General features: G+C 44.2%; 1 protein-coding gene across 8 annotated transcripts in view; it reads right to left on the reverse strand.

Annotated features, from left to right (window-relative positions):
• The window catches only part of LOC126284616 (CB1 cannabinoid receptor-interacting protein 1-like), a 908,627-nt gene that overhangs the window by 390,422 nt on the left and 497,646 nt on the right, over positions 1–20,559 (reverse strand). The window lies entirely within an intron of this gene.

Consider the following 20,559-nt stretch of genomic DNA (forward strand, 5'->3'; position numbering starts at 1 on the left):
ATGGCGATGTGCTTTATCATCACGGAACTTTGAGCGCCATTCTGCAACGGTTTTCGACTGACACGCTGCCCCATATACATTCTTTATTCTCCTATGGCTGTCTACTGGTGTTCGTCCTTCGGCAGCAAAGAAAAGAATAACAGCATGTTGGTTCATTTGATAATAACATCGCCATAGTTCACGTTTCCGCATTTACTACATGCAAGTCGGGAAGACACGATTGCCGTACTAGTGCCTTGCGTAAATGTCGGTGCTTATATACCCGCATTGGAACCACGTTGATTGCATATGCGCTGCAGCAACGCCCTCAAACGGAACTTTTTAATCGCCCCTTAAAGTAGTCGTAGTAGTGATGGTGAAGGTGGTGGTAGTGGCGTTGCTGCTTATTATGACTGTGGTAGTGGTGGTGGATGAGAAGACTCATTCTGACTGTATTATACCTGACCGAAGTACACTGCTGGCCATTAAAATTGCTACACCACGGAGATGACGTGCTACAGACGCGATATTTTACCGACAGGAGGAAGATGCTGTGATATGCAAATGATTAGCTTTTCAGAGCATTCACACAAGATTGGCACCGGTGGCGACACCTACAACGTGCTGACATGAGGAAAGTTTCCAACCGATTTCTCATACACAAACAGCAGTTGACCGGCGTTGCCTGGTGAAACGTTGTTGTGATGCCTCGTGTAAGGAGGAGAAATGCGTAACATCACGTTTCCGACTTTGATAAAGGTCGGATAGTAGCGTATAGCGATTGCGGTTTATCGTATCGTGATATTGCTGCTCGCGTTGGTCGAGATCCAATGACTGTTAGCAGAATATGGAACCGGTAGGTTCAGGAGTGTAATACGGAACGCCGTGCTGGATCCCAACGGCCTCGTATCACTAGCAGTCGAGATATACAGGCATCTTATCCGCATGGCTGTAACGGAGCATGCAGCCACGTCTCGATCCCTGAGTCAACGGATGGGGAAGTTTGCAAGACAACAACCATCTGCACGAACAGTTCGACGATGTTTGTAGCAGCATGGACTATCAGCTCGGAGACGATGAATGCGGTTATCCTTGACGCTGCATCACTGACAGGAGGGCCTGCGATGGTGTGCTCAACGACGAACTTGGTTGCACGAATGGCAAAACGTCATTTTTTCGGATGAATCCAGGTTCTGTTTACAGCATCATGATGGTCGCACCCGTGTTTGGCGACACTGCGGTGAACGCACATTGGAAACGTGTATTCGTCATCGCCATACTGGCATATCACCCAGCGTTATGGTATGGGGTGCCATTAGTTACACGTCCCGGTCACCTCTTGTTCGCATTGACGGCACTTTGAACAGTGGAAGTTACATTTCAGATGTATTACGACCCGTGGCTCTACCCTTCATTCTATCCTTGCAAAACCCTACATTTCATCAGGCTAATGCACGCCCGCATGTTGCAGGTCCTGTACGGACCTTTCTGGATACAAAAAATGTTCGACTGCTGCCCTAGCCAGCACATTCTTCAGATGTCTCACCAAATGAAAACGTCTGGTCAATATTGGCCGAGCAACTGGCTCTTCACAGTACGCCAGTCACTACTCTTGATGAACTGTGGTATCGTGTCGCAGCTGCATGGGCAGCTGTACCTGTAGACGCCATCCAAGCTCTGTTTGACTCAATGCCCAGGCGTATCAAGGCCGTTATTACGGCCAGAAGTGGTTGTTCTGGGTACTGATTTCTCAGGATTTATGCACCCAAATTGGGTATATTTGTCCAATGAATACCCGTTTATCATGTGCATTTCTTCTTGGTGTAGCAATTTTAATGGCCGGTAGTGTAGTTTTCACTATTTGTGATGCAGCGACCTCGCTTCCGTCGGGTAACTCGCTTATACCCTAAACTCGCTTAATACCGGCACATTGTTCCGCATCGGTAGGGCGCGCCACAGATGGCAGCAAGGTGGGTCCAGTATTGCAATGAAGCTCTCTGCCGCCAGACGGGAACGCTGCCGGCGCATTCGCGCTATTAGCCAGACGAGGCGAGCCGTAAAAGTAAGTTGGCTCCCAGGCGGAAGTGCGCACCGCGCTTTCATCCGGCTTACCGGAGCCCGCAGCGTCTACCGTCCCGCATTCCGCTCTCTGCCGCGCCGTACCAAACCATACCATACCATATCGCACAAACGGCACGGTCGCTTTCCCCTATAATGAAAATACCTATACTGCGCTCTGCCAACCGACGTAACAGAACGACGTGATTCTTATCCCGTACTGCTCCCACAAACTGCACGTTACGAGCGCGATGTTGTGTCGTTAATGTAAATGTACAATGGAAATGGATTCCGCGCTTTCTAACTTTATTTGGGTACCTTCGAGGGAAACTGTAACTCACCTTTTATCTGCGTACATAGCTGTTTACTACTCTGTAATCTACGCCTGACTAGCTGTGTTCAGAAATAAACGCAGGCATTAAAAGTTCTTTAACACTGATATGACTGCCCTTTCGTATACATGGTCTGTGTGAAAGGATGATTCGCTCTTTTCTTTGCCCTTCCTCGCCCATTTCGTTTGTATTTTAAACGCTTTGTTTTGCTTCTTAAACACATGTTAACAGTGGCTGTTATTAGCAAACCTTATGAACAGTTATGTAATACAAAGCATTATGTATTGACATGATTTTTACACTGATGAGCCAAAACATTATGACCACCTCTTAATAGCTTGTTTGTCCATCTTTGGAACGAAATACATCACTGATTCTGCGTATCATGCATCCGATAGCTTGTTGGTAGGTTTGTGGAGGTATGTGACATTAGTTGTCTATGCACAGCTCATGTAATTCACGTATATAAGCTCTTCAAATGCCAGTGATAAATTATATAACTCTTCAACGTCCTTCTTCTATCGGATATACAGGCTGAACCATATTTTGTGAGAGCCATATATATATATGGCTCTCACAAAATTTGGGTCAGCCTGTATATCCGGCAGAAAAAGGACATTGAAGGGTAGATCAGCCGTATATACATATGGCTCTCACAAAATTTGCTTCAGCCTGTATATCCGGCAGAAAAAGGACATTGAAGAATAGATCAGCCATATATACATATGGCTCTCAAAAAATTTGGTTCAGCGTGTATATCCATCAGAAAAAGGACATTGAAGTGTAGATCAGCCATATATACATATGACTCTCACAAAATTTGGTCCAGTCTGTATATCCGGCAGAAAAAGGACATTGAAGAGTGGCAATCAGGCAGCACTGCAACTACATGCATGGTAAGTACCTCTGTTGGCACACAACGTCTGTTCTGTACAGATGGTGCAGTGCATAGAGCTTTGGTTTAGCGTGCAGGAGGTCAAGGGTTCGATCCTGCGTTTGGGCGTTTTTTTTAATTTGCTGATTTCATTCTGACATTTCATACTGTAATATACACCGTTTCTTAGGTCACATTGCAACGATGTTTTATTCTTGGACGTTACTTAATTAACTCAACTTGTCCTGGAGTTCATTTGATAAAAGAATATAATAGTTTCCAACTTCACAAAATTTATTGACAGCTGAACTGCATACTCGTCACGTTAACTAACCTACTTCACAGATCTGTTTTACTGACTGACAAAACAACAACTCAATAATTAACTTACAACTTCGCTGCATCGCTTTGTATAGAATTTTAACAACAAATTTCAAAATAACCCATTATTAATTTTGTACAATTTTCATGTTACGATTAAAATTTACAAAACGTAAAGAAACTGACGCTACAGCCAAATAAGGTATAAAATACAATATCGTATTACATAAATTTTTTAGCATTCTCTGTAGTTTTAAATATAAAAAATCAATCTGAACTTTAATTGCAGTAATGTCTCTTTTATTATTCTAGTTACATAATTAATTACAGTTTGGATTTGATTACTAACATTCAATGACAGCACAAATCTCGTGCTTTATCCGTAAAATTTACCAATAAGGCCTTATATTCTGAAAAGCGGAAAGTTTTGTAGCGTAAACAATTGGAGAGTTAATTATAAATGTAATTATAAAGCATATTAATTACAGAAGAGGACATAAAAATAGATAACAAATGAAAATACATCACTTGGTAATAATTTTTAAGCCGCTTCTCAAGATAATGTGGTTCTCTGTGTCAACCCACCTATCAATTGCATTTAAAGTAATTAGAGGCTCAGCCACTTATGCGAACATTTCCACAGCGTCTTAACATTTGTTACTAAATATCTCTTATTTCAACTTCTCAACGAGGTTTTTGATTTGGAGCCTGTACATAATTTTGTTAATTACACAATCCATAGACAATTACGATAATATAAGTCCAACCAGAATATTCTATACGTGTTTGCAAATAATAAACTGTATTTTGGAAAACTGAACTGAATAATGCTTCCAAAACATACACAAAAGTCTCCAGGAAGCACTAAATCATCCGAAAACCACCTGGATGCTTGAAAAAAGGTGGTATCAGACATTTCATATGAATATAGGGGGACACTGTACCGTTATAACATGTATCTTAAATTTACAACATTTGCTCAAATGGTTCAAATGGCTCTAAGCACGATGGGACTTAACATCTGAGGTCATAAGTCCCCTAGAACTACTTATACCTAACTAACCTAAGAACATCACACACATCCATGCCCAAGGCAGGATTCGAACCTGTGACCATAGCAACAGCGTGGTTTCGGACTGAGGCACCTAGAACCGCTCTTCCACAGCAGCCGGCTACAAAATTTGTAACGCTGAACATAACAAATACGTAGTTAGACAGGTAAGAAATACGCACTTGAAACAAATGACCTCTCATAGGACAGGATAACTACAAAAACAATATGAATTTCGAGATGCTAAAGATGATAACACAGAACAGTAACACAACATCTACTTGTCATTTATACTACATGTAATATGATCGCTCAGGTGTCACACATTAGCAACCAGTGATTATAATAATGTCCATATTAATGACCACATGACGTCCACACCAGAATACTTTATCGTCAGAACAACAGATACTCAAAGCGTACTCCCTGCACGTCCAAACATAGCGCAACCCACCGAATCATACAGCTCTGGATCCTTCGCAGCAAAGCTGCGTCCACAGTAACAAGAGCAGCATGAACAAGTGCTACCAATTCTTCCACATTTATTCCTTCATGTGTCCCCACAGCAAGAAATCCAGGAGATTTAGGTCAGATGAACGCAGTGGCCATACAACTGGACCTCCGCGTCTGAGCCTTTCCCTTGGAATTTTCTGTCCAAATACCGTCTCACTTTAATTCCAGAGTGTGGAGGTGCACTGCTGTGTACATAGTTCCGCGTAGTCAGCGCGTACACAACTTTCTCACTAGAGCGCGCCCCGCTAAGCACAACGGCGCAGGCGCAGCGGTCGTCCGTCTCCGCACTACGAGATGGCGCTGCCATAGAGACGGACCATTTGCTTCCGCCGATCAGCGTATTAATATGTAACGCAGCCAATGAGATTGCTGCTATCATAGAACCTTTTCTCCTCACGGATCACACTCGCGCAGTGATACATGAACGCGTGAGGTATTATAACGAGTGTACAGACCTCCGATTAGTCAGTCTGCATTTGTCTGTACCAGTCTGCAGTAGTCTGTACCAGTCTGTACGAGTTCTATATTTGTCTGTACCAGTCTATAGTCAAGTTTCAGTCTGCGCTTAATAAGATTACCATATTCCTGTACATAGCCATGAAGATAAATGTATAGACACTTCTGTCATGTATTATAGATACATGTGAGAATAAGATTAACGTACCAATACCAAAGAACTTCAGATTGTCAACTGTAAATGGCATCCAGAACCAAGTTAAGTAATTTTTATGCTTGTTATTATTTTAATAAATGTGTGTGAAAATTAATCAAGTTCAGTTTAAAGTTGGTCACCGTCAATCTGCTACTCTAAGCATGCAAGTGGCATTTCTATTGTCTGATCTAAAGGCGGAAGATAAACACGCCACGATAAGACCACGAGTCATATTGCTGACACTCGCCTACTTCGTTAGAGCGACAAGTCAAATAATCTGATGGTGTGTGTACTGAAGGTCTTACAGTATGCACATCACATGCACCATCATGTTGGAACCATATTCTATGCCGACAATGTAGTGGAACATCTTCCATCGCATCAATCAGATAGTTTGAGAGGAATGCATGATAACTTCATGTTGTCAACTGGTCAGGCAACATGTAGGGGCCCAAACATCTGTCGCTCAATATTCCGGCCAGACGTTGATACCAAAGTGAACGTGATATCCATGGTCGCGGGCGACGTGTACATTAACCTCACACCAATGGAGGGCATTGTGCATATTTAAGACACCCTCACGAGTGAATGCTGCTTCATCCGACTATATTACGGTGTTCACGAAGTCATCGTTGGCCTCCTGTTATTGTTGGAACCATTCACAGAATTACATCCGCTGATAGAGATCTGCAGGATGTAGGTATTGCGTGAAAGCATAATGATAGGGGTGCAGCCCATGCTCGTGCAGCACGTTAACCACCGTGAGTTGCGAGACACGTAGTTGCCTTGCTATGCTACGTGTGCTTCGCTGAAGTTCTTGTGTATGACCATTCAGAATAGCTCCCTCAGTAGCTGGAGTAGCTAGAGTGGGCGACCTCTGTCACGAGATGGTGGAAGGAGAGAACCTCACTCCCGAAGGTGCAGCTCCAGATGACACATTTTTAACTGGATGGCATCGATGAGGATATCTAGCAGCATATTCATGAGCGGAAAGACCAGCCCGGTTATCAGATGCACCAAGAACCAGAAGTATATCCACATATTCATCGTTTGTGTATGCCATACGTCTGCCACACTGGTTCAGAGGTTTAGAATGCGGTAATTCGATACCTGTACGGATGTACATTGGAGTCTATCATGGGCGCGTTTATCCTGCTCGCAAATAGTCCCTGTCTGGTGGACAGCGCATACAATATAAACACGCCGCCAGTCCTGTGCGCTGTCCCACCTAACGCACATTGCGCCTCTCTCAGATATTTTTCTGCATGATTCATCCCGACACCGCAAATTGTGAAATGTTCGGTTTCGAATTACACTGTTTCACTTACGGTAATGGATATGATGTTTCCAAAATCCCATCTGTAGAATAATAATAATAATAATAATAATAATAATAATGCATTGAGATACAAACTGAACAGCATACGTTTATCAGTCTCAATGTTGCAAGGCATAATTAGTGGGACCATGGCGATAATACATACAAATAGTAACCAAGTTTGGACATTATTCGCAAAGAACGTTGTTAGTCCTACTCGTAACGTAAGGCCCTCGCGGAACGTAATGGATGTGAACGAGGCAAGAATGATAGTTGGCACTAATCTATGGGATAATTGGAGGAGGGTACAAAGAAAACAGGTTTTGCATCTACTAGATGAAGTGGTGCAAATAAATTCACGCCCACGACGTGGAAAGGGCTTCTTTTAAAGCTCACCAATCTTCCACTTCTACGATTGCAGTATGTAAGTGCAAATGTTTTATAAAGGACCCGTTGCAATCGCTGTTGACGATTAAGATGCCAGATACCGTACCACCTGGACTACATTTACCAAATAAAAAGTATATGCCTGCACCCAGGATCGAACCATCGACCTCCTGCATCCTAACCCGAGAACGCTTTCCACAGCACAAACTGTACAACACGGCAAACGTTTGCTGACGGAGGTAGTTACCGTACCATGTGCTTACAGTGTTGCCAGATTGCCACTCTTTAACGTCCTTTATCTGCCGTATGTTCTCACCAGACGAGTTTTTGTGAGAGACATTTTTTTTATCGCTTGCATGTGAGGAGCCGCGCTGCGAAGTCCGAGGGTACGAATTTCGCTTCACCCTGTATGACTGGACGCTGACTTGAGTACGCGGTAATGGCGCCCGAGAGCATCCCAAATAGGATCCATAGAATTTACATCAGGCGAATTTGGACACAGAGATATCAACGTGAGCTCTTTTCAATGCACCTCAAACCATTGTAGTACTGTTCTGGCTCCGAGACACTGACAGTTATACTGCTGAAAGATGACATTGCCGTCAGGGAAGACATCAAGCATGAAGGAATGTAGATGGTTAGCACCTATCAGCGTGTCTTTGATTATTGCCACAGGTTCCATGCATGCGCAGGAGAATATCCCCCGTAACATAATACTGCTCCCAACAGCATGCGTATGTGGCGCGCTGCACGTTTCGAGCCGCCGTTGACCTCGATGACGACATTTGTGGTGACAAAAATCGGCCCAGCGTAGCAAACATGCGATCCACCCGAAAAGCCCACACGTTTCCATTGATCGACGGTCGAATCCTGATGGTCCCGTGCCCACTGCAATCGTAATAGACGACGTCGCCGCTTTCGAAAAACTAGGTCACAGGTTCTGCTTAATAATAATCAGCCGTGTGTCAAAGTCGCTTATCTCAATGTATTTTCCTATTTTCAGCCCATGTCTCCCGTAGTGTGGTCTTCCGTCCGTGCCTACTGCGCTTACATACACTTATGTCCAAAATTAAAGCAACAAACGAAAACATTGTAGTTTTGCTTTTATTTTGCCACATAACAGTATTCGGGCGGTATGGCCGAGCGGTTCTAGGCTCTTCAGTCCGGAACCGCGCTGCAGCCACGGTCGCAGGTTCGAATCCAGCCTAGGGGCATGTATGTGTGTGATGTCCTTAGGTTAGTTAGGTTTAAGTAGTTCTAAGTTCTAGGGGACTGATGACTTCAGCAGTAAAGTCGCATAGTGATCAGAGACATTTTGAACCACATAACAGTATAAACAGGTGATAGTAAAGAAGAAACAATGCAAAGAATTCAGAACGTAAACAACTGCAACATGCATAGCGGTAGACACAAATGTTCTTCCTATTCTCTGACTTAACGGAGTTGCACACACATTAAGATAACCGGTTAATGTGCTCAGTGTGGGGTGTGACTCCATCCTGCAGGAATTCAGGCCTGACAAAGATTGGGCATGCTGTGACTGATATGTCTCATGTTGCAATAACGCCCATTCTTCCTGCAGAGCTGCTCAGAGTCTTGGACAGTGGTTGGAGGATGCTGAAGTGATGCAAGCCATCTTCCTAGTGCATTCCTGATATGCTCTGTGGGATTCAAATCAGGGGAGCGAGAAGGTCACGCCATGCGTGCAATTTAGGGATTCTACATCTACATCCATACTCCGCAAGCCACCTGACAGCGTGTGGCGGAGGGTACCCTGAGAACCGCTATTGGTTCTCCCTTCTATTCCAGTCTCGTATTGTTGGTGGAAAGAAGGATTGTCGGTATGGTTCTATGTGGGCTCTAATCTCTCTGATTTTATCATCATGGTCTCTTCGCGAGATATACGTAGGACGGAGCAATATACTGCTTGACTCCTCGGTGAAGGTATGTTCTCGAAACTTCAACAAAAGCCCGTGCCGAACTACTGAGCCTCTCTCCTGCAGAGTCTTCCACTGGAGTTTATCTCCGTAACGCTTTCGCGATTACTAAATGATCCTGTATCGAAGCGCGCTGCTCTCCGTTGGATCTTTTCTATCTCTGCTATCAACCCTATCTGGTACGGATCCCACACTGCTGAGCAGTATTCAAGCAGTGGGCGAACAAGCGTACTGTAACCTATTTCCTTAGTTTTCGAGTTGTTAACGTAATCCCTGCCCATAACATCGGGGATCTCCTTGATATCATTCTCTTTCCACAATGCTTGGGTCTCGAAATCCACGTTCCCTCGAGAAGCAAATCCATCGAGAATCACTCGCCAGACTAAATCGGGACTTTGTCTGTGCAAACAACACTGGCTCACTGTTAGACCGCCCACGTGTCTCATTGATGACTCCACTCTAGAAGATCCCTTCTGCGAAGACTCGTGAAGCGCAGACATGCAGCATGTGTTCGACAATAAAGGCCACTCTGCCGAAGCCTTGTTTACACCGTTTGCCTTCATACACAGGTCCAGTGGATGCTGCGACCAGACATGCCAGCTGCCGTGCATTGCTAAGGCGGTACTGTCGTGCCCTTAAAGCCAAATAACGGTCCACTCTTCCTGATGTCACACGTGGTCGGCCCTTCTTCGGTCATCGCTACTCAGTACCTATCTCTATGAACTGCTGCCACACACGAGGAACAACAGGACGATTCACATTAAACAATCGGGCCACATGAGTTTACGGCTCTCCACCTTTCATATGGCCCTCCACCGCACAGAGCCTGGTATGCGTCTTCTCTGTGCTATACTGCACTGCCTGTCACTGTGTAATCAGCGACTGTGGATGCGGGCCTACCCGGAAAACACTGCCTCGTTTCATAGGCCGGCCGCGGTGGCCTAGCGGTTCAGGCGCTCAGTCCGGAACCGCGCGACTGCTACGGTCGCAGGTTCGAATCCTGCCTCGGGCATGGATGTGTGTGATGTCCTTAGGTTAGTTAGGTTTAATTAGTTCTAAGTTCTAGGGGACTGATGACCACAGATGTTAAGTCCCATAGTGCTCAGAGCCATTTTCGTTTCATAGCTGTCCTGGCGTCATCGTTGGCATCGTTGTCCTTTGACCGGAATGCCATCTTCCGTACAGAACAAAATTGTACGGAATCCTGTTCACAGTCTGTATGATTATATCGTGAATTAGACTCAGGGCGAGGAAATTGTGGTTTGTTGCTTTAATTTTGGACACCAGTGTACTTTTGTTAACGCGTCACGTGCTGCCAAAGCCACCAGGCAGTATCCGACGTCGTGGTGGGCAGTGGTCATAATCCTTTGGCTTACCAGTTCAAATGGCTCTAAGCACTTTGGGACTTAACACCTGAGTTCATCAGTCCCCTAGACTTAGAACTACTTAACCAACACTAACCTAAGGACATCACACACATCCATCCCCGAGGCAGGATTTGAAGGGTGTGGCGCGGGATCAGTTTGCGGACGTGCATGTCCGCTCACTCGCGTGCTGGCCGCACATTTGCGCGTGACGTTGCGTGAGGCCGCGCTTCCCGTGTGGCCCAGGGACCGTAGTGTTGCCTGCTGCGCGATACCTAGTGGCCGCCTGCAAGATATCACTAGCGCACGCTCAACATGCTTCCCAATGCGTAAGCACACCAGACAGAATATTGCTCATCCCCTTCAACGACCACACACGGCGCTTTGATGCTGTATAGCGACTCCCACCGTTTACGTAATTTATGCCAAGGAGGTGGTGTGTATGCGGGGTTGCATGGAATTAGCGCAGTGAAAGAGATCGATGGCAGAACGTAACAGAAGTAGAGAAAGGAACTATCGTCTTATAGTGTAACCGTATTTACCTGTGCCAAAGGTAGCAGCACCTCCGTCGAATTTGGCTGAATGTTTTGTTCTGAGGACAGTTTACTACTAATAAAAATACCAGATTTGCAGTCACACACGTAAAATTTCCTTGGAGGTTGAGTGAACTACTGTTAATGGCCAGATCGAGTGTCTCATCTTTTATAAAAACGACTCTGAGCACTTTGCTACTTCACTTCTGAGGTCACCAGTCCCCTAGAACTTAGAACTACTTAAACCTAACTAGCCTAAGGACATCACACACACCCATACCCGAGGCAGGATTCGAACCTGCGCCTGTAGCGGTTGCGCTGTTCCAGACTGTAGCACCTAGAACCGCTCGGCCACCACGGCCAGCTTTTATAACTTATGCAAGTGTAAACAGGTAGCTACGTGCTCCACTCAGTATGTGTTCTGTGATGTGATTGTTCGAGATCAGAAACGTAAAAAGGAAGTGACACAATAATCTGTGTGTGGCAAACATACGATTAACACAGTCACTTATTAAAGTTATTAACACACTAACTTTCAGATCTAATAATCAAATCAGTACAAACACGATGTAAACAGTAAGTATAATTTGGAAGTAACACAGTTTACATGTCGATACCAATGTCACAGTGAGCATTATTGAAGTTCGACACAGTCTGTCATTACAATTACACCTTACAGTTAATCATTTAAACAGTAAATAAATCATGGAATAAACACCCACATACAAAATTAAAAAAAAAACGCGCTACATATTACGATTTGTAATTTGTGCTAACTCGTCTGTGGTACATTTCCCTTTATCGGCGGATATTGATCTTACATATTCCACAACCTTCCGCAGACTGACGTAAAATGGCTCCCGAGGAGCCTCTGTTATAAGATTACACTAATCAGAACTCTATCTGCTGTTGCTCAATGGCTTTTACAAATTACAATAAAAGATTTACGTACATTGCCTTCAACGCAATCAAAAATGGTTCAAATGGCTCAGAGCACTATGGGACTTAACTGCTGAGGTCATCAGTCCCTAGAACTTAGAACTACTTAAATCTAACTAACCTAAGGACATCACACACATCCATGCCCGAACCAGGAATCCAACCAGCGACCGTAGCGATCGCGCGGTACCAAACTGAAGCGCCTAGAACCACTCGGCCTTCCCGTCCGGCTCAACGCAATCTTTTATCCTTTCAATAGTGGACATCAAGGGATTACTGTTGAGGTGCCTCTTTATGATCCACCTGCTATTTTAAGAGAATGTTCCTGTTTTTTTAATTAATTTTACGTACATATAATGAAAATGAATGTGTTACAGTGATACCATGTACGTACAATCCCATTTTTGTCTAAGAGTCAGCGCATGTACTACGATGCATCGTTCATCGCTGCATTTGTTCTGATTGAGTTCTCATCTGAAGCCACTTCTGTACTAATGAATGTAAATTTGTTGTTTTTATTGGAATAAATAACAACATAAGAGTTATTTAACTTTCTTTACGTAATTTCTACCTTTTTATTATCCTTAGGAATTAAATGTTGCCACTGTGATTGTACAAGTGGAAGTAAATGTGGATTTCCATAATAAAGTTAACTGATTTTCATTCTTAAAAGTAACTTCTTGCGTCTATCGTTTATCAGAACCTGCATATAGTTTTCTTACTTTGGAGTTAGGTGATTTTATTAGGTTCAGATGGCTCTAAGCACTATGCGTCTTAACTTCTGAGGTCATCAGTCGCCTACAACTTAGAACTAATTAAAGCTAACTAACCTAAGGACATCACACACATCCATCCCCGAGGCAGGATTCGAACCTGCGGCCGTAACGGTCGCTCGGCTCCAGACTGTAGCGCCTAGAACCGCACGGCGATTTTATTAGCTTACGCGATCTAATTTTCAGTAAATAGAGTTTTCAAACGCAACCGCACAAGCCAAAGCTATTCAGTAACTTTGACTTGAGCATAAAATCTGTTTGTTTTCAGAAAAAAAGGAGTTCAAAAATGGTTCAAATGGCTCTGAGCACTATGGGACTCAACTGCTGAGGTCATAAGTCCCCTAGAACTTAGAAATACTTAAACCTAACTAACCGAAAGGACAACACACACATCGATGCCCGAGGCAGGATTCGAATCTGCGACCGTAGCGGTCACGCGGTTCCAGACTGTAGCGCCTAGAACCGCACCGCCACTCCGGCCGGCTAAAATAAGGAGTAAAATCAAAATAAGAGTTGAGTTAAGAATTTCCGACATGCAGTCTTTGTTAACAATTCGATGCTTGACTGACGAGGGGACCTTCTGGGAGGTTCATCGAGTTATGAACTCCCACTTCACCTGTTTATAGTGTGGGTAGGCATCTATCACACCCTAAAATTGTAGGTGCCAATACGGCCTCGTTTTTCAAATATTGCCTGTTAAAGTTTGGGCAGCTCTTTATATACAGAAAAGTTTTACGATTGTGGCAAGTGAGCGAGTAGCCGAGTGACAAGCGAGCGAGACTCCCGTCTAATAGACCCTGGTGATGAATTTCCGATAGGTGCCAGTGCTATATGTAGCCTTCAAAGTGGAATCTGTAACGTAGCAGCGAGCTGTCATAGCGCTTCTTTTTGCAGAAAACCACAATATCACAAACATTTATACGCGCTTGCAGAATGTCTAAGGAGACCTGGCAGTGAACAATAGCACTGTAAATCGTTGGGTGGGGCGTCTGTCATAATAGCAATACGATCGCGTAGAACTGATATCCCTCGAGTCGGCCGGACGTACATAGCTGTGACTCCTGCAATGTTAGAACGTGCGGGTAATCTCATTCGAGATGATCGAGGGATCACAAACACCTATCTCCAAAACTGGACGTCTGTACGTACCCGAGAGGAGCTCACAGCACTTCACGGGACTGTTCTTCCTCAGCCAAATGACGGATGCACTACAGGGGAAACCGTGAGTAGATGATATGGAAGTTACGTTGGCTCAGACGTCGACCAGTGGAGGTTACTATGGTGGCATACAGATCCTCCCATTTAGGTGGTGTAAGGTCGATCGATGAAAGGAGGAAGTACTAAAATGTTCCGGAAAACTCAGGAATTCAGAAATACAAGTGACTGAGGAATGAAATAAATAGGAAGTGCAGGGAAGCTAAGATGAAATGACTGCAGGAAAAATGTGAAGACATCGAAAAAGAAATGATTGTCGGAAGGCAAGACTCAGCATACAGGAAAGTCAAAACAACCTTCGGTGACATTAAAAGCAAGGGTGATAACATTAAGAGTGCAACGGGAATTGCACTATTGAATACAAAGGATAGAGCGGATAGGAGGAAATAATACATTGAAAGCCTCTATGAGGGGGAAGATTTGTCTGATGTCATAGAAGAAGAAGCGGGGGTCGATTTAGAAGAGATACGAGATCCAGTATTAGAATTTGAAAGAGCTTTGAAAGATCTTTGCAGGCCACAAGGTTAAATAAGGTAGAAGGTATAGATAACATTCCATCAGTATTTCTAAAATCATTGGGGAAGTGGCAACAAAACGACTATTCACGTTGGAGTGTAGAATGTATGAGTCTGGCGACCTACCATCCGACTTTCGGAAAAGCATCATACACACAATTACGAAGATGGCAAGAGCTGACAAGTGAGAGAATCATCGCACAATCAGCTTAACAGCCCATTCATCCATGTCGCTTACGATAATAATATACAGGAGAATGGTAAAGAAAATTGAGGTAAAGGCACGAGAGAGACAATTCTGACCTTGCGGTTAATAATGGTAGCAAGACTAAAGAAAAATCAAGACACGTTCATAGGATCTGTCGACCAGGCAAAAGCGTTCGACAATGTAAAATGGTACAAGATGTCCGAAATTCTTAAAAAAGTAGGGGTAAGCTTTGACGGGTCATATACAATATGTACAGCGGCCAAGAGGGAATAATCAGAGTGGATGACCAAGAACGAAGCACTCGTATTAAAAAAAGTGTAAGACAAGGACGTAGCCTTTCTCTCCTACTGGTCAATCTGTACATCGAGGAAGCAATAGTAGAAATAAAAGGAAGGTTCAGGAGTGGAATTAAAATTCATAGTGAAAGGATATCAATGATACGATTCACTGATGACATTGCTTTCCTGAGTGAAAGTGAGGAACAATACATGATCTGCTGAGCGGAATGAACTGTCTAATGAGTACACAGTATGGACAGAGAGTAAATCGAAGAAAGACGAAGGTAATGAGAAGTAGTATAAATGAGAGCAGCGAGAAACTTAACATCAGGATTGATGGTCACGAAGTAGATGAAGTCAAGGAATTCTGCTACCTAGGCAGTAAAATAAGCAATGACGGACGGAGCATGGAGGACATCAAAAGCGGACTAGGCAGGGCAAAAAGGACATTCCTGGCAAGAGAAGTCTACTAATATCAAACATCGGCCTTAATTTGAGGAAGAAATTTCTGAAATGTACGTCTGGAGTACAGCATTATATGGTAGTGAAATATGGGAAAACCAGAACAGAAAAGAATCGAAGCATTTGAGATGTGGTGCTACAGACGAATGTTGAAAATCAGGTGGACTGATAGGATAAGGAATGAGGAGGTACTTCGCAGAATCGGAGAGGAAAGGAATATGTGGAAAACACTGATAAGGAGAAGGGACAGGATGATAGGACATCTGTTAAGACATGAGGGAATCACTTCAATGGAAGCTGTAGAAGAGAGTAAAAACGGTAGAGGAAGACAGAAGTTGGAATACACCCAGAAAAGAATTGAGGATGTAGGTTGCAACTGTTAGTCTGAGATGAAGAGGTTACCACATGAGAAGAATTCGAGACGGGCCGCATCAAACGAGTCAGAAGAGACTGATGGAAAAAAAAGAAAAGGTCGTCGCATTGAACGGAGATTATGTTGAGAAACAGGGTTTTGTAGCCAAAATGTAGTGTACTGGAACCCTGAATAAAACCAATCTACAACCAGAAAAAAATGTGTTGCATTATTTATTGAATGCCCTGTGTATATCTGGAACTAGGGGACATACACATAGGACATTAAGGTACCGGTATTGCGGTCTTGTTGCATCCGACGGTCTCGTGTGTGGCAGGAACAGACTGTGTGGTGCAGGTTGTTGCGGCTGTAGACCGCGGCTAAGTTATTCACGCCGACACTTGGACGGCATCGGCTGCTATCGGCGTAGTTCCGACGGAAGGCAGAGCAGGGGAAGCTGGGAGGGTCCGCCTATAGAGGCAGGTGAGCCTGGGCGGGCTGAGGCGATGCAGGCTTTAAAAAGTTCCCTCCGCGGTGGGTGATACGCCCGCACGAGGGGAGAGAAGGGAAGCGGGGCGGAGCTTCACACACCGCCTGGGGCCACGGCGTGCCACGCAGCGCTGCTATCTGCAGTGAAAAGGAGCTGCGCGGCAGCGTGCTGATACTGCCGTGCTGTCCACGGCACAGCAAAACGCAGGGTGGGATGCGACGTATCATTGCTCGTTCCTGTAGGCAGCAGTAAACACCCATCCCTGATTCTTTAGACACTCGAACTTCCATGTAAGAAACATCGTATCTCCACAACTATGTGTTTAATAATGTAATTTTGCAGGTGCATTAACCGTATATGTGGGTACCGTCTGCGAAGTATGTTGCGACTAGATTTAGTACCAAAGAGCGAGTAAAATCCACATGAGTAGTAAAAGGAGACCAAGTAACTGCAATACTGTAAGACTGAATATTTTAATTATTGTGTATAACACTGCAAATTTCCTAAAGTTTAATATCCAAAGTTAAAAAATGTGTTTGTTGCACAACATAAATGAAACGTGCTCAGTTTAATAGTTTCTCAGCTAGCGTCAAGACTTAGAATTTTAACTATTTAAGTATCTAGACGTGGACATCACTTCGAGAAATGAAATTGAATCCGAACTGAAGAAGAGATTACGGGCGGGAAATGCGTGCTTCTTCTCACTGAAGATATTACTTTCATCACGGATATTGTCTAGGAATTTAAAGATTAGAATATACAAAACTATTATCCTCCAAGTTATGCTGTAGTCCGCAGCTCGTGGTCGTACGGTAGCGCTCTCGCTTCCGCCGCCCGGGTTCCCAGGTTAGATTCCCGGCGGGGTCAGGGATTTTCTCTCCCTCGTGATGACTGGGTGTTGTGTGATGTCCTTAGGTTAGTTAGGTTTAAGTAGTTCTACGTTCTATGGGACTGATGACCATAGCTCTTAAGTCCCATAGTGCACACAGCCATTTGTTATGCTGTATGGGTGTGAGACTTGGTCTCTCACTGTGCAAAATGAAAAGCCGTTTCGAGTATCTAAAAACAAAATTTTGAGAAAAATTTTCGGAGCAAAAAGGGAAAGGAGGAAAAACCATGTACTCGGCGTCTTTATACCACATTCAATGCGTCGTGCGCATTTCAGGTGTTTTCATTTTTCGTAAGCGCCAGCTACTGTCCAATTTTCACACTATTTATTTCCTTCTACCGTACGTTTTCCCCTTCTCCTGACGTAATCAGTATTATTAAATCACGTAGGCTGCGATGGGTGGGTCACGTAGCTCGAATGGATGAGGGCAGGGCAGCGCGCAGAGTACTGGTGGGGCACTTAGAGGAAAACGTCCTGTCGGGAGACCGAGGCGTAGATGGGAGGACAATGTGAAGGCTGATTTGAGGAGCCTAGATATTGAAGGTGAATGGAAGGAAATAGCACAAGACAGGGACAGATGGCGAAAATACGTTGCTGCGATAATGGACTCTCGAGTCCGGTATGACCAGTGAGTGAATGAATATAGATATCACTGTCCACGGAACCCAGCGATCTAGTGCTATACAGCGTTATTATAATTAAACTTTCAAAACGCTGTAGAAATAACACAACTGGTGAAAATGACGTGAAATTGCAACGGAATGCAGTATTACCAGAGAAGGGGAAAACGTATGCCACAAGGAAAAAAATAGTGTGAAAGTTGGACAGTAGGTGGCGCTTTATGTTTCAAAATACGCGAATGAAAACACTTGTCATACGCACGACCCATTGCATGTGGTATAAAGACGCCGGGTACACGGCTTTTCCTCCTTTCGCGTCTGCGACGTTCGCCGTGACTGTCTCAATGCAAGATCGCGCTATGCTTGTAAATCTGTATTACAAGAATGATGACTGTGCACACGTCGCTCTGCAGAAGTTCCGGACACTAAAGGCTTTGAAAAAAGGCTTTGGTCTTATGACTGCCGTGGGTCTAGAGAAAATGATTCGGAAATTCAAAAAGACGGGTTGTTTTTGTGCGCAACCTGGTAGAGGGAGGAAACGAATTGATTCGACACCACTGGACGCAATGGCCACAGCAAAACAAGAGGAGACGAGTGGTGGTGTGCAAACGTGTGGTGCACGGAGAACTGCCCGAACACTGGACATACCCGTGAGAACGGTGCGTAAAATCCTATGAAACATCCTTGTTTCTATATATTCAAAATTAACCATGTGCGCCTGCCAGCAAGAGAGACCTTTGCTTTACAATTTCTTGCTCGCATGGAAGTGGACAATGATTATTGGTCTTGGGAGATCTTGTGGACAGGCGAAACCCACTTCCATCTGACAGGATATGCCAATACAAAGAATGGTCGAATGTGGGCAACGGAAAATCCACACGCAGATCAACCACTACCACTTTATCCTGAAAAGGTCACTGTGGGATGTGGGTTTACGGCGTCAGTTTTCATAGGTCCAAATTTTTTAGGGGAGACAGGTGCTTCCGTTATGTTACCTGTACCATCACTGGTAAGCGCTGTGAGTGTCTTTTGTGTAATCACGTCATTTCAGCTTTCCAACAGCGTGGATGTGAGGATGGTATCATTTTTTTAATGCAAGATGGCGCACCTCCGCACATTGAAAACCCAGTTAGCAGCTGCAGAAGCGCCATTTTGGTAATGCTATAATTATCAGCCTCCATTTCCCTACAGCCTGGCCGTCCCGATCACCTGATCTTACTCCGTGTGACTTCTGGCTGTGGAGCTAGCGGAAAGATGTGTTCAGCGTTCCGATTGCAAACTTAGCTGCACTGAAGGCACGCATTGCGCAACACATTCTGAAAGTGACCCCGGAAACACTTCGATCAGTTGTGGAACATGCTGTTTCTCGATTTCAACTTGTTGCAGAAAACAGTGGACAGCGTACTGCACAAATTTGCGCGCCAGTCACATAGAAATTAATAACCCCATTTGATTTTGATTGATGCTTTTTATGCGGTTTTTCGCCTCAGGACAGTCAAAAAGCGATGTTTTCCATCCGATGTGTTATGACCTTTCCCTGGTTGATGGGCTTACGTAACTAACAGTATCACACCTGTACACCCATGCAAACTGAGTTCAAAAAATGGCTCTAAGCACTATGGGTATTAACATCTGTGGTCATCAGTCACTTAGAACTACTTAAACCTAACTAACCTAAGAACATCACACACACACACACCCACGCCCGAGGCAGGATTCGAACCTGCGACCGTAGCAGTCGCGCGGTTCCGGACTGAGCGCCTAGAACCGCTAGACCACCGCGGCCGGCGCAAACTGAGTAGTACAGTTTGTTTACCAGCTAACGTACACCTTAGGCATTGTGCTATGATTTATTTGTCGACTGCTATTAAATTATGACGCTTACGGCGCTATCTATTACTACATTTTGTAATTGTTTATTTTTCTTCTGCCATACGTTTTCACCCTACTGCGATAATATTGACGTCATTCTGACCAGTGGTGTTATTTCTATAGCGGTTTGAAAGTTTAACATTAATTGTAATCACCCTGAGCTTTGGTTAAAACAGCATTCGAGATCGCAATAACGTTTGTTTATTATGACTGGCTTTGGCTGGTGGTTGCGGTTCCTCGGTTCTTCACTTGATTCCACGATCGTACAAGGGAAAAGCCGAGGAGCCGCCAGCACAAGCCGTGGGGGGCTCAAAAAGTGTGAAGATGGCTTTAACATAAGCCGATATCAGTCATAATAAGCAAATGTTATTCCGGTCTCGAATGTTGTTTTAACCAAAGTGAACCATTTAACCTGTAATATTGTATAATTTAACAATTTACTGTGCTTAATGTTGTCCATTGGGTAAAGTGTAATTTCAACGTTAAGAAACAAGTTTGATACACAACATTCTATGCAAGTGGATTGTATCTTTGCTTATAGTGTTTACTTACCTAACATCTAGTATCCTCTGGAGGCACCTGTCAGTTGTTTCCTGAAGAAGGCCCAATAAACCGAGAACTAGTTTG

Source organism: Schistocerca gregaria, chromosome 8 (assembly GCF_023897955.1).
Source record: "Schistocerca gregaria isolate iqSchGreg1 chromosome 8, iqSchGreg1.2, whole genome shotgun sequence".
NCBI classification, from domain to species: Eukaryota; Metazoa; Arthropoda; class Insecta; order Orthoptera; family Acrididae; genus Schistocerca; species Schistocerca gregaria.